Here is a 9,757-nt window from a genome sequence, read left to right on the forward strand (position 1 = left end):
ATGTCGTCCAAGATCTGACAATTTTTTTGAAAAACGTTTTTTTGGTCCAAAACTTGACAAAAACGTCATACTATACTATGTAGTACGTCATACTATACTATATCTCCAAAATGTGACCATTTTTGGAGAAAAAAACTTTGGTCCAAAATTGGACAAAAACGACCTACTATACTATGTCGTCCAAGATCTGACAATTTTTTTTGAAAAACGTTTTTTGGTCCAAAACTTGACAAAAACGTCATACTATACTATGTAGTACGTCATACTATACTATATCTCCAAAATGTGACCATTTTTGGAGAAAAAAAATTTGGTCCAAAATTGGACAAAAACGACATACTATACTATGTCGTCCAAGATCTGACAATTTTTTTGAAAAACGTTTTTTTGGTGCAAAACTTGACAAAAACGTCATACTATACTATGTAGTACGTCATACTATACTATATCTCCAAAATGTGACCATTTTTGGAGAAAGAAAATGTGGTCCAAAATTTGACAAAAACGACATACTATACTATGTCGTCCAAGATCTGACAATTTTTTTGAAAAACGTTTTTTTGGTCCAAAACTTGACAAAAACGTCATACTATACTATGTAGTACGTCATACTATACTATATCTCCAAAATGTGACCATTTTTGGAGAAAAAAAAGTTTGGTCCAAAATTGGACAAAAACGACATACTATACTATGTCGTCCAAGATCTGACAATTTTTTTGAAAAACGTTTTTTTGGTCCAAAACTTGACAAAAACGTCATACTATACTATGTAGTACGTCATACTATACTATATCTCCAAAATGTGACCATTTTTGGAGAAAAAAAATTTGGTCCAAAATTTGACAAAAACGACATACTATACTATGTCGTCCAAGATCTGACAATTTTTTTGAAAAACGTTTTTTTGGTCCAAAACTTGACAAAAACGTCATACTATACTATGTAGTACGTCATACTATACTATATCTCCAAAATGTGACCATTTTTGGAGAAAAAAAATTTGGTCCAAAATTTGACAAAAACGACATACTATACTATGTCGTCCAAGATCTGACAATTTTTTTGAAAAACGTTCTTTTGGTCCAAAACTTGACACAAACGTCATACTATACTATGTAGTACGTCATACTATACTATATCTCCAAAATGTGACCATTTTTGGAGAAAAAAAATTTGGTCCAAAATTTGACAAAAACGACATACTATACTATGTCGTCCAAGATCTGACAATTTTTTTGAAAAACGTTTTTTTGGTCCAAAACTTGACAAACACGTCATACTATACTATGTAGTACGTCATACTATACTATATCTCCAAAATGTGACCATTTTTGGAGAAAAAAAATTTGGTCCAAAATTGGAAAAAAACGACATACTATACTATGTCGTCCAAGATCTGACAATTTTTTTGAAAAACGTTTTTTTGGTCCAAAACTTGACAAAAACGTCATACTATACTATGTAGTACGTCATACTATACTATATCTCCAAAATGTGACAATTTTTGGAGAAAAAAAATTTGGTCCAAAATTGGACAAAAACGACATACTATACTATGTCGTCCAAGATCTGACAATTTTTTTGAAAAACGTTTTTTTGGTCCAAAACTTGACAAAAACGTCATACTATACTATGTAGTACGTCATACTATACTATATCTCCAAAATGTGACCATTTTTGGAGAAAAAAAATTTGGTCCAAAATTTGACAAAAACGACATACTATACTATGTCGTCCAAGATCTGACAATTTTTTTGAAAAACGTTTTTTTGGTGCAAAACTTGACAAAAACGTCATACTATACTATGTAGTACGTCATACTATACTATATCTCCAAAATGTGACCATTTTTGGAGAAAAAAAATTTGGTCCAAAATTGGACAAAAACGACATACTATACTATGTCGTCCAAAATCTGACAATTTTTTTGAAAAACGTTTTTTTGGTCCAAAACTTGACAAAAACGTCATACTATACTATGTAGTACGTCATACTATACTATATCTCCAAAATGTGACCATTTTTGGAGAAAAAAAAATTGGTCCAAAATTGGACAAAAACGACATACTATACTATGTCGTCCAAGATCTGACAATTTTTTTGAAAAACGTTTTTTTGGTCCAAAACTTGACAAAAACGTCATACTATACTATGTAGTACGTCATACTATACTATATCTCCAAAATGTGACCATTTTTGGAGAAAAAAAATTTGGTCCAAAATTGGACAAAAACGACATACTATACTATGTCGTCCAAGATCTGACAATTTTTTTGAAAAACGTTTTTTTGGTGCAAAACTTGACAAAAACGTCATACTATACTATGTAGTACGTCATACTATACTATATCTCCAAAATGTGACCATTTTTGGAGAAAAAAAATTTGGTCCAAAATTTGACAAAAACGACATACTATACTATGTCGTCCAAGATCTGACAATTTTTTTGGAAAAACGTTTTTTTGGTCCAATACTTGACAAAAACGTCATACTATACTATGTAGTACGTCATACTATACTATATCTCCAAAATGTGACCATTTTTGGAGAAAAAAAATTTGGTCCAAAATTGGACAAAAACGACGTACTATATACTATGTCGTCCAAGATCTGACAATTTTTTTGAAAAACATTTTTTTGGTCCAAAACTTGACAAAAACGTCATACTATACTATGTAGTACGTCATACTATACTATATCTCCAAAATGTGACCATTTTTGGAGAAAAAAAATTTGGTCCAAAATTTGACAAAAACGACATACTATACTATGTCGTCCAATATCTGACAATTTTTTTGAAAAACGTTCTTTTGGTCCAAAACTTGACAAAAACGTCATACTATACTATGTAGTACGTCATACTATACCATATCTCCAAAATGTGACCATTTTTGGAGAAAAAAAATCTGGTCCAAAATTTGACAAAAACGACATACTATACTATGTCGTCCAAGATCTGACAATTTTTTTGAAAAACGTTTTTTTGGTCCAAAACTTGACAAAAACGTCATACTATACTATGTAGTACGTCATACTATACTATATCTCCAAAATGTGACCATTTTTGGAGAAAAAAAATTTGGTCCAAAATTGGACAAAAACGACATACTATACTATGTCGTCCAAGATCTGACAATTTTTTTGAAAAACTTTTTTTGGTGCAAAACTTGACAAAAACGTCATACTATACTATGTAGTACGTCATACTATACTATATCTCCAAAATGTGACCATTTTTGGAGAAAAAAAATCTGGTCCAAAATTTGACAAAAACGACATACTATACTATGTCGTCCAAGATCTGACAATTTTTTTGAAAAACGTTTTTTTGGTCCAAAACTTGACAAAAACGTCATACTATACTATGTAGTACGTCATACTATACTATATCTCCAAAATGTGACCATTTTTGGAGAAAAAAACTTTGGTCCAAAATTGGACAAAAACGACCTACTATACTATGTCGTCCAAGATCTGACAATTTTTTTTGAAAAACGTTTTTTGGTCCAAAACTTGACAAAAACGTCATACTATACTATGTAGTACGTCATACTATACTATATCTCCAAAATGTGACCATTTTTGGAGAAAAAAAATTTGGTCCAAAATTGGACAAAAACGACATACTATACTATGTCGTCCAAGATCTGACAATTTTTTTGAAAAACGTTTTTTTGGTGCAAAACTTGACAAAAACGTCATACTATACTATGTAGTACGTCATACTATACTATATCTCCAAAATGTGACCATTTTTGGAGAAAGAAAATGTGGTCCAAAATTTGACAAAAACGACATACTATACTATGTCGTCCAAGATCTGACAATTTTTTTGAAAAACGTTTTTTTGGTCCAAAACTTGACAAAAACGTCATACTATACTATGTAGTACGTCATACTATACTATATCTCCAAAATGTGACCATTTTTGGAGAAAAAAAAGTTTGGTCCAAAATTGGACAAAAACGACATACTATACTATGTCGTCCAAGATCTGACAATTTTTTTGAAAAACGTTTTTTTGGTCCAAAACTTGACAAAAACGTCATACTATACTATGTAGTACGTCATACTATACTATATCTCCAAAATGTGACCATTTTTGGAGAAAAAAAATTTGGTCCAAAATTTGACAAAAACGACATACTATACTATGTCGTCCAAGATCTGACAATTTTTTTGAAAAACTTTTTTTGGTCCAAAACTTGACAAAAACGTCATACTATACTATGTAGTACGTCATACTATACTATATCTCCAAAATGTGACCATTTTTGGAGAAAAAAAATTTGGTCCAAAATTTGACAAAAACGACATACTATACTATGTCGTCCAAGATCTGACAATTTTTTTGAAAAACGTTCTTTTGGTCCAAAACTTGACACAAACGTCATACTATACTATGTAGTACGTCATACTATACTATATCTCCAAAATGTGACCATTTTTGGAGAAAAAAAATTTGGTCCAAAATTTGACAAAAACGACATACTATACTATGTCGTCCAAGATCTGACAATTTTTTTGAAAAACGTTTTTTTGGTCCAAAACTTGACAAACACGTCATACTATACTATGTAGTACGTCATACTATACTATATCTCCAAAATGTGACCATTTTTGGAGAAAAAAAATTTGGTCCAAAATTGGAAAAAAACGACATACTATACTATGTCGTCCAAGATCTGACAATTTTTTTGAAAAACGTTTTTTTGGTCCAAAACTTGACAAAAACGTCATACTATACTATGTAGTACGTCATACTATACTATATCTCCAAAATGTGACAATTTTTGGAGAAAAAAAATTTGGTCCAAAATTGGACAAAAACGACATACTATACTATGTCGTCCAAGATCTGACAATTTTTTTGAAAAACGTTTTTTTGGTCCAAAACTTGACAAAAACGTCATACTATACTATGTAGTACGTCATACTATACTATATCTCCAAAATGTGACCATTTTTGGAGAAAAAAAATCTGGTCCAAAATTTGACAAAAACGACATACTATACTATGTCGTCCAAGATCTGACAATTTTTTTGAAAAATGTTTTTTTGGTCCAAAACTTGACAAAAACGTCATACTATACTATGTAGTACGTCATACTATACTTTATCTCCAAAATGTGACCATTTTTGGAGAAAAAAAATTTGGTCCAAAATTTGACAAAAACGACATACTATACTATGTCGTCCAAGATCTGACAATTTTTTTGAAAAACGTTTTTTTGGTACAAAACTTGACAAAAACGTCATACTATACTATGTAGTACGTCATACTATACTATATCTCCAAAATGTGACCATTTTTGGAGAAAAAAAACTTTGGTCCAAAATTTGACAAAAACGACATACTATAATATACTTTGTCGTCCAAGATCTGACAATTTTTTTGAAAAACGTTTTTTTGGTCCAAAACTTGACAAAAACGTCATACTATACTATGTAGTACGTCATACTATACTATATCTGCAAAATGTGACAATTTTTGGAGAAAAAAAACTTTGGTCCAAAATTGGACAAAAACGACATACTATACTATGTCGTCCAAGATCTGACAATTTTTTTGAAAAACGTTTTTTTGGTCCAAAACTTGACAAAAACGTCATACTATGCTATGTAGTACGTCATACTATACTATATCTCCAAAATGTGACCATTTTTGGAGAAAAAAAATACTATACTATGTCGTCCAAGATCTGACAATTTTTTTGAAAAGCGGCTTTTTTGGTGCAAAACTTGACAAAAACGTCATACTATACTATGTAGTACGTCATACTATACTATATCTCCAAAATGTGACCATTTTTGGAGAAAAAAAATTTGGTCCAAAATTTGACAAAAACGACATACTATACTATGCAGTACGTCAACCTATACTATATCTCCAAAATGTGACCATTTTTGGAGAAAGAAAATGTGGTCCAAAATTTGACAAAAACGACATACTATACTATGTCGTCCAAAATCTGACAATTTTTTTGAAAAACGTTTTTTTGGTCAAAAACTTGACAAAAACGTCATACTATACTATGTAGTACGTCATACTATACTATATCCCCAAAATGTGACCATTTTTGGAGAAAAAAAATTTGGTCCAAAATTGGACAAAAACGACATACTATACTATGTCGTCCAAAATCTGACAATTTTTTTGAAAAACGTTTTTTTGGTCAAAAACTTGACAAAAACGTCATACTATACTATTTAGTACGTCATACTATACTATATCTCCAAAATGTGACCATTTTTGGAGAAAAAAAATTTGGTCCAAAATTGGACAAAAACGACATACTATACTATGTCGTCCAAGATCTGACAATTTTTTTGAAAAACGTTTTTTTGGTCAAAAACTTGACAAAAACGTCATACTATACTATGTAGTACGTCATACTATACTATATCTCCAAAATGTGACCATTTTTGGAGAAAAAAAAATTGGTCCAAAATTTGACAAAAACGACATACTATACTATGTCGTCCAAGATCTGACAATTTTTTTGGAAAAACGTTTTTTTGGTCCAATACTTGACAAAAACGTCATACTATACTATGTAGTACGTCATACTATACTATATCTCCAAAATGTGACCATTTTTGGAGAAAAAAAATTTGGTCCAAAATTTGACAAAAACGACATACTATACTATGTCGTCCAAAATCTGACAATTTTTTTGAAAAACGTTTTTTTGGTCAAAAACTTGACAAAAACGTCATACTATACTATTTAGTACGTCATACTATACTATATCTCCAAAATGTGACCATTTTTGGAGAAAAAAAATTTGGTCCAAAATTGGACAAAAACGACATACTATACTATGTCGTCCAAGATCTGACAATTTTTTTGGAAAAACGTTTTTTTGGTCCAATACTTGACAAAAACGTCATACTATACTATGTAGTACGTCATACTATACTATATCCCCAAAATGTGACCATTTTTGGAGAAAAAAAATTTGGTCCAAAATTTGACAAAAACGACATACTATACTATGTCGTCCAAAATCTGACAATTTTTTTGAAAAACGTTTTTTTGGTCAAAAACTTGACAAAAACGTCATACTATACTATTTAGTACGTCATACTATACTATATCTCCAAAATGTGACCATTTTTGGAGAAAAAAAATTTGGTCCAAAATTGGACAAAAACGACATACTATACTATGTCGTCCAAGATCTGACAATTTTTTTGAAAAACGTTTTTTTGGTCAAAAACTTGACAAAAACGTCATACTATACTATGTAGTACGTCATACTATACTATATCTCCAAAATGTGACCATTTTTGGAGAAAAAAAATTTGGTCCAAAATTTGACAAAAACGACATACTATACTATGTCGTCCAAGATCTGACAATTTTTTTGAAAAGCGGCTTTTTTGGTGCAAAACTTGACAAAAACGTCATACTATACTATATAGTACGTCATACTATACTATATCTCCAAAATGTGACAATTTTTGGAGAAAAAAAATTTGGTCCAAAATTTGACAAAAACGACATACTATACTATGCAGTACGTCAACCTATACTATATCTCCAAAATGTGACCATTTTTGGAGAAAGAAAATGTGGTCCAAAATTTGACAAAAACGACATACGATACTATCTCGTCCAAAATCTGACAATTTTTTGGAAAAACGTTTTTTTGGTCCAAAACTTGACAAAAACGTCATACTATACTATGTAGTACGTCACACTAACTATACCATGACGTTTTTGACAATTTTTGTACGACATGCTATACTATGATGTTTTTGACCAATTTTGACCATTTTTGGACGACATACTACACTATGATGTTTTTGAACAATTTTGACCATTTTTTGACGACATACTATACTATGACGTTTTTGACCATTTATGGACATCATACTATACAATGACGTTTTTGACCATTTATGGACATCATACTATACAATGTTGTTGTGATCATTTTTTGGACGACATACTATACTATGACGTTTTTTACCAATTTTGAATATTTGTGGACAACATACTTTACTATGACGTTTTTGACCAATTTTGAAATTTTTTGGACTACATACTATACTATGACTTTTTTTTACCATTTTTGGACAACATACTTTACTATGACGTTTTTGACCATTTTTGGACGGCATACTATACTATGACGTTTTTGAACAATTTTGACCATTTTAGGACGACATACTATACTATGACGTGATTGACCATTTTAGGACGACATACTATACTATGACGTGATTGATCATTTTTAGGACAACATACTTTACTATGATGTTTTTGACCATTTTTGGACGACATACTACACTATGACGTTTTTGACCATTTTTGGACGACATACTACACTATGACGTTTTTGACAATTTTTTGACGACATACTATACTATGATGTTTTTGAACAATTTTGACCATTTTTTGACGACATACTATACTATGACGTTTTTCACCATTTATGGACATCCTACTATACAATGACGTTTTTGACCATTTATGGACATCATACTATACAATGTTGTTTGGACCATTTTTGGACGACATACTATACTATGACGTTTTTTACCAATTTTGAATATTTTTGGACAACATGCTATACTATGACGTTTTTGACCAATTTTGACCATTTTTGGACTACATACTATACTATGACTTTTTTTTACCATTTTTGGACGACATACTACACTATGACGTTTTTGACCATTTTTGGACGGCATACTATACTATGACGTTTTTGAACAATTTTGACAATTTTAGGACGACATACTATACTATGACACGATTGACCATTTTTGGACAACATACTACACTATGACGTTTTTGATCATTTTTGGACGGCATACTATACTATGACGTTTTTGAACAATTTTGACAATTTTAGGACGACATACTATACTATGACACGATTGACCATTTTTGGACAACATACTTTACTATGATGTTTTTGACCATTTTTGGACGGCATACTATACTATGACGTTTTTGACCATTTTTGGACGACATACTACACTATGACGTTTTTGACCATTTTTGGACGATATACGACGTTTTTTACAATTTTTTGACGACATACTATACTATGATGTTTTTGAACAATTTTTACCATTTTTTGACGACATACTATACTATGACGTTTTTGACCATTTATGGACATCATACTATACAATGACGTTTTTGACCATTTATGGACATCATACTATACAATGATGTTTTGACCATTTTTGGACGACATACTATACTATGACGTTTTTGACCATTTTTGGACGACATACTAAACTATGATGTTTTTGACCATTTTTGGACGACATACTATCCCATGTAAAAAAAAATTAACACAAGATCAACTAAATCAACATATTTCTTTAATACTCACTTACAATATATTACAAGATATTAAAATGGTTACAATTAATTATAAACAAACTTGACAACAATGGATCCGTTGAATTATAAAGCACAAAGGTTGCATACAATTTACAGCATTCATTATGTATCACTACAGCTGGCAAATTACCCCAATCCCTCCCAGTGTTACATGTTTAATTTCTGCTTAATTAGCTTTCAAAAAAGCAATTAAAAGAAGATTAGCATTATGTGTGCACAGTTTTGTTCATATTCTACATACAATGGAAGGATTAACACAAAAAGAGAGATACATTTCATGGGGGGAAAAGTTATAGTAAATAGTTATGGTATAGTAAGCAGTGGTAAGGTTTAATATTAATATAAGTCAACAACAAAACAAATGCCATGCACGAAATATGTCTG

This window comes from Microchirus variegatus, assembly GCF_963457635.1.
Source record: "Microchirus variegatus genome assembly, chromosome: 17".
Classification (NCBI taxonomy): Eukaryota; Metazoa; Chordata; class Actinopteri; order Pleuronectiformes; family Soleidae; genus Microchirus; species Microchirus variegatus.